The sequence below is a fragment of the Sciurus carolinensis genome, chromosome 2, assembly GCF_902686445.1.
Source record: "Sciurus carolinensis chromosome 2, mSciCar1.2, whole genome shotgun sequence".
Taxonomy (NCBI): domain Eukaryota; kingdom Metazoa; phylum Chordata; class Mammalia; order Rodentia; family Sciuridae; genus Sciurus; species Sciurus carolinensis.
This window is the reverse complement of record NC_062214.1, coordinates 133,894,331-133,910,178: the sequence shown is the minus strand read 5'-3', so window position 1 is coordinate 133,910,178 and position 15,848 is coordinate 133,894,331. Positions and strand designations below refer to the sequence as shown.

At 33.7% G+C, this 15,848-nt stretch overlaps 1 protein-coding gene and 1 non-coding gene across 4 annotated transcripts in view; one reads left to right on the top strand and one right to left on the bottom strand.

The window, feature by feature from the left end:
- The window catches only part of Arhgap5 (Rho GTPase activating protein 5), a 77,788-nt gene that overhangs the window by 13,989 nt on the left and 47,951 nt on the right, over window positions 1-15,848 (bottom strand). The gene's annotated exons all lie outside the window — the stretch shown is intronic.
- LOC124978324 (U6 spliceosomal RNA) lies at window positions 4,497-4,603 on the top strand. Its single transcript, XR_007107362.1, has one exon. It is a non-coding gene; the product is annotated as a U6 spliceosomal RNA (small nuclear RNA).

Sequence of the window (15,848 nt, the reverse complement as noted above, 5' to 3'; positions counted from 1 at the left end):
GTCAATGGCTAAAACAACTAATTAAAAAAGGGAAATGAGAATTAAAATGTACTTTGTGGTGTTTTATCAAAATTGGAGATATTAGCATAAACTCAGTTTTTAATATACATAAAAGATACAGATGTAAAGAATGCAAATACACATTCATGACTGTGGTTCTATACAAGAATATTCAGGAAAAAAACTTACACAGTGGAATAAAGTGCCTGATGTCTTAAACTTAACTCTCAAATGGATGGAATGTACACATATGTATATAGCAATGGGGCAAAATAAAAATGTATGGGAACTTCTTATGTTAGCACTGCAACTTTCTATGAGCATGAAATTATAGAAAACAAGTTACAAAAAACGTTACTCAGTTTTATACTTAGTTCTTATCTGAAAACTGGTAGAAATCCAAACAATTTAGTTTCAAACTGGGCAGTTCACTGATCTATCTATAAAATAAAATTAAAATATGCTTATTTTTAACATACTTTGCTAATTATAGATAATATAATGGTTAGTTCTGTGTGTGAACTTTTCTAGTCATAATAGCCAGTTATTCAATCAAACATGAATTAGATTTTGCTATGAAGGTCTTTTGTTGTGATCAACATCTATAATCAGTTGAGATCATCACCAATAATATGGGTAGGCCTGATTTTATCAGTTAAAAAGCATTAAGAACAAAAGTAAGGTTCCCCCAGGAAGAACTCCAGCTGTGGATAAAAGTATTAGTTCTTTGCTTAAGAGTTGCCAGTCTGCATTTCCTGATCACTCACCTTCTGATTCTGGACTTACCTAAACAATACTGCATAATCACTTAAGCCAATTTCTTATAAAAGTGTCTTATGTTATCTCCTAGTAGTTGTATCTCTAATAGTTTAAAAAAAAAAAAGAAAAAGGAAAAATGGCTAATATTTTATATTTTTCTGTTTCAGGCATTCTAATACCAGACAGGAAATATTTCTCTCAAGAACATATAATCTCCCCAATGCCTATTGACTTAATGCCTAGTTCTTTTGAAGTCTAGTTCCAACGTACTGTTTTCCTTCTACTTCTTTCATTTATTTATATTACCTATGTGCTACCCCCAAACAACCTATAACTTTGTTCTCTAGATAAAATTTGTCTTGCCTTTGTGAATAAATTCTTTCATGAAATTAATTCTCCTTATTCCAGGTCTTCGGAACCCAGCTAAAACACCTACCTCATTGACCAAAGTTTCCCAATGCCAATTAGAAGCTATTTTTCTTCCTTACATTCTGATAGCACTTTATCTATAATTCTTTACTACTTAATATTTTCTGGATTGTACTAAAATAGAACACATTCTTCTACTGAGCAGTGAAGTCTTAAAGGGAATAGCAGTGTCCTTCTCAGAGTCCTCTGGTTCATTCTTAGTTGTTTTCAGCTGGGTGACATATTACACCTCAGGAAATACTTGGCAACACCTAGAAGTATTTTTGGTTGTCAAAACTGGAGGAGGGGAGCTACTGTCATCTAGTAGGCAGGTACCAGGGATGTTGCCAAACATCCCAGAAGGCATAAGACAAACTCAAATGACAAAGACTTAAATGCCCCCAAACATCAATAATCTCAATTGGAAGAAATTCTTACACATAGTGATAAAAGATTAGTGGTATTTGTTCAATGAATAGTATAAGGTATTTAATCTCCATGTTAAAATCTTTTTTTTTTTTTTTTTTTTTTTTTGCGGTGCTGGGGATTGAACCCAGGGCCTTGTGCATGTGAGGCAAGCACTCTACCAACTGAGCTATATCCCCAGCCCTCCATGTTAAAATCTTGCCTTGCACTCATTAATAAAACTGACTTGAAAAAACAAAACAAACAAAAAAAAATCAAATTATTTAGATATGAACTACTCAAATTTTAGTTGGACTTAAATCACCCAAAGTTTCTATCCTGAGCAGCTAATCAATAAGGGGATCAACACTGTATCCCAATATACCAAAATTAAATATAAAAGTTTGAAAATTTATATTACCTTTAACCAAATATCATTTAAAAAATTCATTTGGAAAGGTCATTAACTAAGGTCATCAGCTCATGAGTACATCACAATATTATAAATAACTGAAGATTTAAAGTAATCTAAGTTCTATTTGAGTTGCTAACATACTCATTGCCTATTTCTGTGTATTTTCAGGTTGAAATACGAAGGATGGAGTAGAAACAAGACGAATAAATAATCCATATGGTACAATAATACCTTCTTGTGGAGTAATGCTATCAGAAGTGATGAAGGGAATTCCTAAGCCCGCTCCTTTCACAAAAATTATTTGTAAGTGGCCAAAAGATTTACAATTATCTTCTGCAGAACTCTAGAATCTAGTTAAAATAACCCTACAACCACAGGAAGTCTTGGTGAAGATTGAAGCATGAAGCTTTAAATTACCCATTTATCATCTTTCAAACCCCAGAATGGTAACAACCATGAGCCAAGTGTAGGCTGCAAGTGCCAGAGGAAGCAATAAGGATCTTATTCAGAAAGAACCTTGGTTGTGGATTTTAACCTGTCCGGTGGCCTCGTGGCCTCCAGAGTGGAAGGGCTTGCCTTTGTTTCAATCACAAGGCTTAGTATTTTCTTTCTTGTGGCTCCAGGCATTTAAAGAAACTATCAAAACGCTCAACTAATGAAAGAGATTTCAGTGGCAACAAATAACAAAGAATTCAGACTTTACAACAGTAATCTTGAGAAGCTGCTGAACAAGCAAACATAACCAACAAGTAGCGAAAAACAATGAGGGGGAAGAATCTGATTTCCAAAGTTGCCATATTATAAGGTTCAAAACAACTTATTTACACCCCAAATTAGGAGGCACGCAAAGTACTGTCCATTGCAAGGGAAAAAGAAGAAATTAATAAAAATGTTCATTTGGCAGTCCAACCACTGCACTTACCAAAGACTTTAAATCAACTGTTTTAAAAATTCACAAAAATGAAACCCAGAGAACAATCATTCAATGAACAGAGAACACCAATAAAGTCACAAATTATTTTTTTAAAGACCCCAAAAAGAAATTCTGAAGATGAAAAGTACTATAAATGAAATGAAAAATTCACTACAGAGGTTCAACAGCATATCTGAGCAGGCAGAACAAAGAATCAAAGCTTGGTGAACTGAAATCATCCAGTCTAAGAAGCAAAAAGAAAAGAATGAAGATACAAGAGAGAAAAGAAAAGGCTGTCACATACAAGCAATCTTGAGTAACACTGTTATTCCTATTTATTTTTGGAAATGATGGAAGTCAGAAGGCAATGGGAGGATATATTTAAGGTGCTAAAAGAAAACAAAAAACACCTATCAAAAATTCTTCCACCTGGAAAAACTTCAAAACTGGAAGAGAAATTAAAACATTTTCAGAGAAAAAGAACTGAGAGAGTTCATCACTACTTGAAAGAAGTCCTCTAAACTGCAATGAAGCAGTTGTAATTTCAATTTTATACAAAAACCAAAAAAAATTTTAAAAAAAAGGTAAAGAAAGATAAGCATATAAGCCAGTAATATTTCATTTTTGATTTATGACATTTTGTTGTGGTATGACTTGAAAAATGAATGTAAAAAATGATAGTTACAAATTTATGTTAACAGGTACATAATATATAAAGATGCAATTTGTGAAAATAACATTAAGGGGTCAGAGAGAGAGCTGCAAAGGAACAGGAGTTTTGTATACTTTTGTAACTAAACTGAGTTTAATTAAAACAATCATTAAAAAGTTAAAATATTAATTCTAATCCCCAGGGTTATTATTAAGAAACTAAACTCTGTCTTTACTAAGACGAGATTGGTAGAATGGACAAAGTACAAAAGTGATTCATATTTTTAGTTTACATGCAGTCTACAAGATACTCATTACAGAATCAAAGACACCAACATGTTAAATATAAAAGTTTGGAAGGCTTGGGATGGTGGCAAGTACCTGTAGTCCCAGCTACTTGGAAGGCTGAAGCAGGAGGATTACTTAGGCCAGCCAGCCTGGACAATATACCAAACTACGAATAAGTGAATGGGTGGAAAATATATTCCATGCAAACAATAACAAAATGACAACTGGGGTGGCTATTCTAGTATCAGAAAAAGTAGACTTTAAGGGACTGGGGTTGTGGCTCAGTGGTAGAGTGCTTGCCTAGCACTCGTGAGGCTTTGGGTTCAATCCTCAGCACCACATAAAAATAAAATTAAGGTATTGTGTCTACCTACAACTAAAATACATAAAAAGTAGACTTTAAGACAAAAACTGATACAGAATGACATTATCCCTTAACAGAGGGAATCCAAGAAGATATTAATTATAAACATACATACTTAGTGTTCTGTATTATGTGAAGCAAAAATGAAGAGAACCAAAGTTCAACTTAATAGTATACTGCAATAATGAATAAAACAACTACACAAAGATCACCAAGGAAATGGAAAACTTGAGTAACACAAAAAACTGACTAGACCAAATACACTGAAAACTTCACCCAACAACAGCACGGTAGTGCTTGCTTCAGCAGCACATATACTAAAATTGGAACAATACAGAGAAGATTAGCATGGCTCCTGCGCAAGGATGACATGCAAATTTGTGAAGTGTTCCATATTTTTGTAAAATGAAATTAAACCTCTATCTCTCACCTGCACAAAACTCAACTCAAAATGGATCAAGAACTTTAGGAATTAGACCAGAGACCCTGCACCTAATCGAAGACAAAGTAGGCCCGAATCTTCATCATGTTGGCTTAGGATCAGACTTCCTCAACTAGACTCCTTAAGCACAAGAAATCAAAGCAAGAATCAATAAATGGGATGGACTAAAACTAAAAAGTTTTTTCTCAGCAAAGGATACAATCAAGAACATGAAGAGAGAGCCTACAAAGTGGGAGAAAATCTTTTCCACACATACTTCAGATAGAGCACTTATCTCCAAAATTTATAAAGAACTTACAAAACTGTACACCAAAAATACAAACTCAATCAATAAATGGGCTAAGGAACTGGACACTTTACAGAAGACATACAGGCAATTAATAAATATATGAAAAAGTGTTCCAACATCTCTAATAATTAGAGAAATGCAAATTAAAACAACTCAAGATTTCATCTTACTCTAATTAGAATGGCTATGATCAAGAACACAAACAATAATTTGGCGTGGATGTGGGGAAAAAGGCACACATGCATACATTCCTGGTAGAGTTGCAAACTGGTGCAGCCACTCTGGAAAGCAGTGTGGAGAATCCTCAGAAAACTTGGAATGGACCCACCTTTTAACCCAGTTATCCCACTTCTCGGTTTATACTCAAAGGACTTAAAATTAGCATACTACAGTAACACAGTCACATCAATGTTTACAGCAGCTCAGTTCACAATAGCTAGATTGTGGAACCAACCTAGATACCCTTCAACAGATGAAGGGATAAAGAAACTGTGGTATATATACAAAATGGAATATTATTCAGTCACAAAGAATAATATTATTATGGCATTTGCAAATAAATGGATGGAACTGGAGAATATCATGTTAAGTGAAATATGCCGAGTCCAAAAAACCAAAGGCCGAATTTTTCCCTGATAAGTGGAGAATGATATATAATGGGGGTGGGGGATGTGGCAAGTGAGAAAAGAATGGAGGAACTTTGGATTATGTAAAAGGAAATGGGGGGGGGTATGAAAAATGGTGGAATGAGACAGACATCATTACCCTATGTACATGTATGATTACACAAATGGTATGAATCTACATGTACAACCAAAGAAATGAAATGATGTACCCTATTTGTGTACAATGAATCAAAATGCAGTCTTTAAAAAATTAAAAAAAAAAAAAAAAAGTCTTATACATACTGGAATGCGCTGATAGGTCACCAAGTGACCTATCAATCCCAGCTCCTGGGTTTCCTATGCAGTTGTAGAGGCTGGACAGGATTGTTTGATATCTGAAGAATGCTTCCGCTCACACCTCATCAGATGGCACATGATACCTGATTGTCTTTTTTGTTATGTTAAAGTTGGTCAGTAGATTCACCCAGATCAGGTCTTTGTGAACATTTGCTATCCATTACAGTTTTTTATTAGCTTTCTGCCAATGACTATAGGTCACTGAAGCTCATCATTGAGTTTTTATGAAGAACGATCTTTCACCAACTGAATATGAAAATGCATCTGTATGTGTTGATTACTTTTACTTATATGGCTTGTATACAAATTGCACATTAAATGTTTTTCCTTTGGTTACCAAAAACAACAACAACAACAAAACAACAACAACAAAAAAACACAACAGCAGCGCAATATGCATTCTCTTCAAGTGCACAGGAAACATTCTCTAGGACAAACCACACATTAGATCACAAATCAAGTCTAAATAAACTTAAAAGGTCTGAAATAATACAGAGTATGTTCTTTGATCACAAAAATATGAAATTATAAATCAGCAATAAAAATTTCACAAACATGGAAGTTAACACTATCTTAAAGAGTCAATGGATCAAAGAAGAGATTACAAATGAAATTAGAAAAAACTATTGAAGCCATCCTTAGTTTTTAGGATTTTATACTACTAACAAAAGCTGCAGTGCCATGTAAACATACTTCAGAAACTAAAAAAAACCAGCTATTCAACAAAGCCCCTTACCAAGCATTTTTTAGTCACATAATAAATACTGTTCAAATGGAAGAAACCAAGAAAAAAATACTCTTAAGATGAATAAAAAGGAAAACCTATGGAATCAGGCAACAGCAGTGTTTAGAGAAATTCTGTAGCTGTAAACATTTACATTAAAAAATATCTCAGGCTGTAGCTGTAGCTCAGTAGAATGTGTGCTTAGCATGTATGTTGCCCTGTGTTCAATCCCCAGCACAACACAGACTAACAAAAACTTGACTCTAACGTTAAGTTAATTTTAAGGAACTAAAAAAAAGAGAGCAAGCTAAACCCAAAGCTAGCAAAATGAAGGCATATAAATCAGAATAAACAAAATACGAAGCAGAAAAGCATCAGAATCAACATCTCCAAAAACTGGTTCTTTGAGGAAAAGATAGGGTTGGTGGGGGGAGACTTCTATTTCTAAAATCAAATGAAAGCAGTGATATTACTACTGAAAATACAGAAATAAAAAGGTTAAAAAGAGAGTATTATGAACCACTGTAAGTCAATAAATTAGATAATCTAAATAAAACGGGCAAATTTTTGGAAACATAAAAATTACCAAAACTGGTTCAAGAACAAATAAAAAGCCTCAACTAACCCACGAACAGAAATAATGAGGTTGATGCTGTGATTAAAAAACTGGAACAAAGCAAAGCTCAGGACCACTGGCTTCACTGATAAATTATATCAAATCCTTAAAAGAACTATTAATAATTGATCTCAAATTGTTAAAAAGAAAACTTTCTAGCTCATGTTAAGAGGCCAATATTACCCTAATACCAAAGCCAGATAAACCACCAGAGAAGAAAACTATAGCCCCATATACCCTACAAGTATTATGCAACCGTTCAACAGAATACTAGTAAAACAAATCAAGCAGCATATTATGAAGATTAGACATCATGATCAAGTAGGATTTATCCAAGGAAGGCAAGTTCAACTTTTGGAAATCAATTAATGTAACAGACCACATTAACAGAATAAACCCTTTTGTGATAAAAAAATATTTAGACTAGGAATTGAAGGGGTCTTTTTCAACATGATAAAAGCTGTTTATGAAAAATCCACAGCCAGTATCACATTCATGTCAGCTGTAGTAAAATATGGTGATAGAATGAAAACTTCTAAGGTCAAGAACAGGACAAATATGTCTGTTCTGCTGTTTCCATGAAATTCTACCCTGGAGTTCTCACCTGAAGAAATGGACAGGAAAAGAAACCAAGGACATTTATCTCGTAAAGGAATAAAGTAAAAATGATTCCTATTTACACATAACATGACTTACAAAAGGAAATTCTAAAGAATTCACAAAAATACTAGTACGTTTAATTCAAGAATTCAGCAAAGTTGCAGGATACAAGTTCAACAGAAAAATCAGTTGTACTCTTAGACATTATTAGTGGGCAATCTGAAGATGAAATCAAGAAAATAACTCCAGATACAGCATCCAAAAGAACAAAATACTGAGGAATAAATTTGACCAAGAAGATATAAAAGCATGTATACTTTAAACTACAAATTAGTATTGAAAGACAACTAAAGAAGATATAAATAAATAAAAGCCTTCCTGCATTTTGTGGCTTGGAAGATGAAATATTAAGTGGTAGTATAACCCAAACTAATACACAGATTCAATGCAATCTCTAAATCTTTTGTTTTTTCAGAAAAACAAAAGCAGATCATCAAATTCATTGAACTGCAGGGAACCCTTTAGCCAAAGGAATATTGGTGGGTGGGGGCAAACTGGTGGATTCCACATTTTTATGATTTCAAAACTTACTATAGGTTGAACATTCCCAATCTGTATGCTAACACCTGGTGTTTTGAGGGCACTGACATGATGCTGCAAGTGGAAAATTCCACATCTGAACTCATGTGATGGGTTGTAGTTAAAATACAGGCACAAGAAAAACATTCTATATAAAATTGTCTTCAAATTATCTGTGTTAAGTTGTATATAAACAAATGAATTTTGTGTTTAGACTCAGAGTCCATCCCCAAGATATCTCATCCTGTATATGCAAAAATGCCAAAATATCAAAAATTTGAAATCCAAAACACCTCTGGTCTTAAGAATTTTTTGGTAAGAGATGCTCAACCAGTACCAGCAAAAACCTAACATACATATATCAGTGGAAAACAACTGTGAGTCCACTCATCTATGGCCAATTATTTTTATTAACAGTGTCGAGACCACTTAATTAGGAAGGGATAATCTTTTCAACAAATGGTACTTGGACAGCTGGATATCAACATGCAAAAAAATGAATTTAGATCCCTATCTCACTATATAAAAAAATTATCTTAATGTAAGCACTAACACCATAAAAACAGATAAAGGGTACGCAGTGATAAATCTTAATGATTTTGAATTAGGCAACAGATTCTTATACATGATACCAATAGCATGATCAACAAAATTTAAAAAAAAGATGAACTGGACTTCATTAACAATTAAAATTTTTAAAAAAATATTTTTAGTATTATTACCCTAGTATGTGTATGATTGCATGAATGGTGTGACTCTGCATTGTGTATAACCAAAGAAATGAAAAGTTGTGCTTCATTTGTGTACAATGAGTCAAAATGCATTCTGCTGCAATGTATAATTAATTAGAATAAAAATGTATGTTTTTTTTAGTTGTAGAAGGACACAAGACCTTTATTTTATTTATTTTTATGTGGTGCTTAGGAGCAAACCCAGTGCCTCACACGTGCCCAGCAAGCGCTCTACCACTGAGCCATATCATCAGATCAACATTTAAAACTTTTATCAAACCACAGTAGTACATGCCTGTAATCCCAGTTACTCAGGAGATTGAGGCAGGAGAATCTCAAGCTTGAGACCTATATGAGCAACTTAGCAAGACTCCATCTCAAAATATGATATAAAGGATTGGGTATCACCTAGAGGTAGAACACTTGCATGGGGCGCTGGGTCAATCCCCGATACTACCAAAAAGGCAGGGGAAAAAAAAAAAAAAAGAAAGGAAGGAAGGAAATGAAAGAGTCTACAGATTGAAAGAAAATATTTGCAAATCATTTATCTAATAAGGGCCTACCCAGAATCTATAAGAACTCTTACCACTCAATAGGATAAAGACAACCCAATTTATAAAGGCAAAAAACTTAAAAAGAAATTTCTCCGAAGATATACAAGTGGCCAAGAAGTACATGAAAAGATCTTCAACACCACTAGTCATCATGAAAATGCAAATAAAAATACACAATGAGGTTATCACTTCACATTAAGGATAGTTATAATTAAAAAATGGAATAGCAAGTGTTGGTAAGGACACAAAGAAACTATAACCCTCTTATTACATTGCTGACAGAAATGTTAAACAGTACAGCTGTTATGGAAAATAGTTGAGTAGTTCCTGAAAAAGCTCAACATAGAATTACCATATAACCCAGCAATTCCACTCCTAGTCTTCTGCCCTAAAGAACTCAAAACAAGTACTCAAATAGACCTGTACAAAAAATGTTCATGCAGCACTATTCACAAGTGCCAAAAAGCAGAAATAATTCAAATACCCACCAGTGGATAAATATGGATAAACAAAATGTGGTACAGTCATAAAATGAAATATTACTTGGCTAGAGGAAGCAATAATATAATGATACCTGATACAATGAAGAAGAATCTCAAAAGTGTTAAGTGAAGTAAAAGAGTCCACCACAAAAGGTCCTATTTTGTGACTTTGGCATATAAATACTCAGAATAGGCAAATCCACAGAGTCAGAAAGGAGACTGGTGATTACTGGGGCTGTGGGAGTTGTGAATGATTAGTGGGTTCAGGATTTCCTTTTGGGATAATTTCCTTTTGGATCTAAATAGGGATCTAAATAGAGGCAACTGTTAAACATTATGAATATACTAAATGCCACTAACTGTATACTTTACATGTTAATTTTATGTTATGTGACTTTTACCTCAAAAATTTTTGAAGTCCACCAGGGGGAGTTCAAGAATTATTAGTTTATAAGTTTAAGGTAGATCCTACTGAATTAAAAGGACATTCTTATTGCTTACTATAAAGACGACAGAGTGAAGTATATGGGTAAACAGCAGCCTTAAGTAAAAACTGTATCTTAAGAAAAATGTCAAATTCAAAGTGCATTTAAACAAAGTAAAAGATATTCTGCATTGGTCAATTATGGAAATTAAATTAAATAATTGTTTGAGAATATAAAATGAAGAACCACGTGAACATGGTTATTACGTGGTGGTACTCATCGAATTCTCCCTCTGGAAATCTAAAACTGGGATTCAAGTATGTCTGGTTAGGTTCAGCATGTGGTTAGAACTTAGACCCTGTGAACAGACAAGGTGAGTCTAGAGACAGAAAAGAATGACACAGGAATAGAGGAGCACACTGCCAAGTCCTAATTCACTAGATTAGCTACTTTTGTTATAGGTCACCCTTCGTTCCAGTTAAATGTGTTTCTTTGCACTTGGGATTTGTTGATTTGTAACCACAATAATTTAAACAAATAAAACTTCAAGTCTTGGGCTATAAAAGTTAGGTATTTTCTTTTACACACTCAACAGTTTTAAGTAGGAGACTGGATTAGGGAGACAAGTGGATTGAAAGGAATAATTAAATAAAATATAACAGATCTTAATGTGGTAATGACCCTGTAAAAAACGGACGCAAGACAAAATTTGCTAAGAATGGGCAAGGATTAGCAATTAATGGTATGTGGGCACAATAAGTGAAAAAGTCAGATTGATGAGATATCAGAGCCCAAGCAACTAGGAGAATGAAATTGGTTTATGAGAAAAGAGGAAAACTAAGAAAAGAAACTGGTTTGGGGGAAGGAGAGTTGTACTTTAATCTTAAATTCTAAAACATCACATTTAACTAGAAACATTCAGTACAAAGTTTGGAATGCAGTAAAACCTGAGATACAAGAAAAGAAGGTCTGGGAGTTATTGTTCTAAAATGTGATGGCCCAGGCAACAAAGAAAATATAAATCAAATATGTATAAATGACAAAAACTAAATAAATGAGATGGCTATAAATTATTCAACTACTTAAAAGATGTACCTAAATGGCAGCAAAAGAAATACGGCTACATAGAGACATACTACATGTTTTTATTTGAAATAGGATTTAATGTTTCTTTTTCTCTTTTGGGGGAGGGGTACTGGGGATTGAACACATGGGGGCACTCAACCACTAGTGCACATCCCCAGGCCTATTTTGTATTTTATTTAGAGACAGGGTCTCACTGAGTTGCTTAGTGCCTCGCTTTTGCTGAGACTGGTTTTGAACTCGTGATCCTCCTGCCTCAACCTCCCAAGCCTCTGGGATTACAGACCTGTGCCACCACACCCTGCAGATTTAATGTTTCTTAAATGCTGTTATTAGAATATGCATGTGTGATACAAGACATAAAATATACTGCCCCTGTCTATATAGCTTAATAGGCAGCTGAGTGTTAAAACATGGCCCAAGTTAATATATTCATATTGTTCTTAGTGATCTAATGGAACTAATGGAACTTCACATCAAACTGAGTGAAGTGAGATTTTCACATGCTAAAAAAACTGACAGGGATGAAGTAACATCAACAAAACAAGAATTTTTAGCACTAGCACTGGACATTTCAGGCACAAAGTCACTGCAGGAATAATAAAGACCAAAGATAATATTTCCTCTTTTCAATTTACCAAAAACAGGATTTTTGGCAGGGGGGGGCAGGGGGGAGTGGAAGACATGCAAATTATTATAACCTTAGCTTACTGAACTAAAATGTCACTACTTTCTAGTCACTAAATTTTATCATTGAGACATAACACAGCTTTCAAATACTTCACTGTTACTTTTATTACATATGATTAAAATTACAAAGTAAGTATTATATGCATCATTTCATTTTGTTTTTGAAATAACAAGGACTTATTAAAGATAAGAAGGCAAGCTTAAAAAGGTGAAGTGGCTTCCTTAAGGTTACAAGATAAACAAGCTGAGGTCATCAGTCTGTCCCATTTAATATATAACAAACTTCTGAAATGCCTCACATTTGTTTTATGTGCTAAATGTCTTCCTTTCTCTTCAAGGTTGCTATCCCTTGGGGCTAAGCCTAGAAATTTTGTTTAGGCATTTTTCCTGGAAAATAAAAATACAAATAAATATAGCTAGATATACAAGGGTAAAACTGCCAAGAATATTTAATGTTTGGAGATGTGTGCCCAAAATTAGGAGGTTACTGAATAACTATAATTATCAATAGGTTATAATATAATAAAGTCATAAAAATAATTCCAAAGATTGATACCTAATCACATAGAACAAAATTATTTATGTATTAAAAATATTACAAAGCAGTAAGCTTATTTTTCCCTTTTAAAAAAACCTATATATATCATTTAAACATGTATTCTATACTAAGTAAATCTATAAGAAAAAACCTCTTAAAAAAAATCACAGGTGATTTTTTAGTTCTATTCTTTATGAACTCATCTGTTTTTCTATTGTGTTAAAATGAAACAGTAGTAGCTGCTTTTCTTAAAAACTTCTGATTATCAAAAGCCACCTTTAAGTGGTATATGGGCTTTCTGATTATCAAAAATCACTTCTAAGTGGTACATGGGCTAGAATACAACTCGGTGACTTTGGATAAGTATGTAATTTCTCTGGGCCTCTGTTTCTTGCTCTATAAAATGGATATAATAAGTACACATATACCATATTTCACCACATAATTATTGCAGAATTTAAGCCAAGTGTTAAAAGTGGGGTATAACCATTATGTAAAGTCTGATTAAAAAATTGTGCTGGCATTATTTTATAATCATTTATTAGTGAACTGGCTTTGGTAAAAGATCAGGATGCATGTAATACTCATTAATATACTTTAAAATTGAAAAGTCCAAACTGACACACATTTCCTTGTGGTAGTCAAGAGAACATTTTTCTGTTCTGGAAAAAAAAAAAAATTAACTAATTAGTTGTTATTGATTTTTGCATTACAGCTGAAGTATTTATTACCCTTCAGGAAATTTACTGCAGTGTTGTGAAGTATGGACTTAGAAAATTTGTGTCTGAAGATTCTGTGCAGCTATCACTGGTTCATTATCTGAAAAGTCATCCTCGGTACCACTCCGACAAGATGTATTTATTCTTAGTACTACAGCATTTTACACAAAACGTGCAAGTTGGCTTTCAGAAATATACTGACAATTGCGTGTGTGCTGAGAATTTTAGGCTCACAGTTCAAGAGAAGACAAATGCACAACCATATGCCACCGGTACAAACGTTGCTGCTATCTTTACTGTTTATGCAGCATGATGAAGAGAATTATACCATGTGACAATTACATGATGGAAGGTTATAAACTAATTTTTGGACTGAAAAAGCAATGAAATGGTTATATGGTAGTGGTGATTATATAGGGAAATACAGTATTCTGCCGAGGTATAACACTAAACGTTAAAATGTAAATAACAAACTCTCAGTAAAACTTGATTACTACATGATCAAAATAAGTATTCCAAATGGGGGAGTAAAGAGTAAAGACTAGTGCTTCTTGAACCTTGCACTACATTCCTTTTCCTGTAGGAATTTCAACATTTAAAAAAAATGTGGTATACATGTACATCATCTGTCAACCACAAAAATGGCAATTTCAAATGGGTCCATCTAACTTAAAGCAAAGCATTTGAAATAGCTTTCACCTAAGAATAGTCTTTTTTCCTTACAACCACTGAGCATCCTGAACTCGGTATAACCTTATCACCCACTGTTATCACACAACATAAAACCATTCAAAAACCCATGCTTTTATAACCCTATAACTTAATGGTTAATCTAATTATTCCATTAACATAAAATTATTCAGTTAACATAAAATCATGAAAAGTCTCTGTAGCACAAATGCATTAGCCAGACTTTCATTACTATAATGAAACATTTGAGGTTCCTTAACTTTATAAAGAGGTTTATTTAGATAATACTTTGGGAGGTTCGAAGGCATAGTGCCTGCATCAGTTCTTAGCTACATCCCATGAAGGCATGGGAAGAGGCATCATATCAAGTCACAGAGAGCTGGGTCAAGTCAGTCTCAGGCATTTATAAGAATCCTCTCTGGAAAATTAAACAACTTCCTTTTTTTTTTTTAAAATAAGTTTGTTAATTTTTTTTTTTTTTTTAATGTGGTGCTGAGGATCAAACCCAGTGTCTCACACATGCTAGGCAAGCGCTCTGCCACTAAGCCACAACCCCAGCCTGAAAACTTCTTAATCCCTTCTGAGGGCATATATAGGTTGACATCTTAAAGGTTCACACAATCTCTCGATATTGAAATACGAAAGACCAAACTTCCAACGGGGGTGGGGGATGGTGGTGGTAAAGGGCAACACTTACAGCAACAAATGGTATCATTCTCTTAACTTTTCCAATGATCATGCATTCTTTGTATTTGCAGGAAAAGAAAAAACAATAATGGTAATTCTAATTTGGAAAATATAGACAAAAATTATCAGTGTGTAATGTCACAAGGACACCCTGTTATTAAAATTTCTTTATTCATTTTAAAAGACTTTATTAAGGATTAATTATATGCCAGACACTGTCTTAGGAGCTAAGGGTCTCTATACTCATGAAGATTAAATTCTAGTGGCTGTGGGGTAAAACAAGTAGCTTTAGGTTTTTTACTTTTTTTTTGGTACCAGGGATTGCATCTGGGGGTGCTTAAACACTGAGCCACATTCCCATCCCTTTTTTATTTTGAAATAGCATTCTACTAAGTTGCTTAGGCCCTCCCTAAGTTGCTGAGGCTGCCTTTGAACTTGTGATCCTCCTGACTCAGTCTCCCAAATCACTGGGATTATAGGCATGTGCCACTGTGCCCAGCAAGCTTTATCTTTTTGAACAGTTATATGACCAGTTACTTCAAGATGACGAGTTCTTAATAACACATAAAAGTTAGTTTCAAAGTCAGAAACCACAAAAGGCAAAATTAATGTACCATAAAACCTTAAGGAATTTGTTGCTAGACACAGACTTACTAAAAGAATCTTAAGAAATGCTTTAAGGTCTAATTTATAATTCCTTTGTGTTAGAACAAGTATAGATAAACAGGTCACACTTGAATTAACAACTTTGGATATAAATGACAACATCTTTCCCACTTATTTGATGTTATTAAAAGACTATAATTTCAAAATCAACTGGAAAAGTCTTTTAAT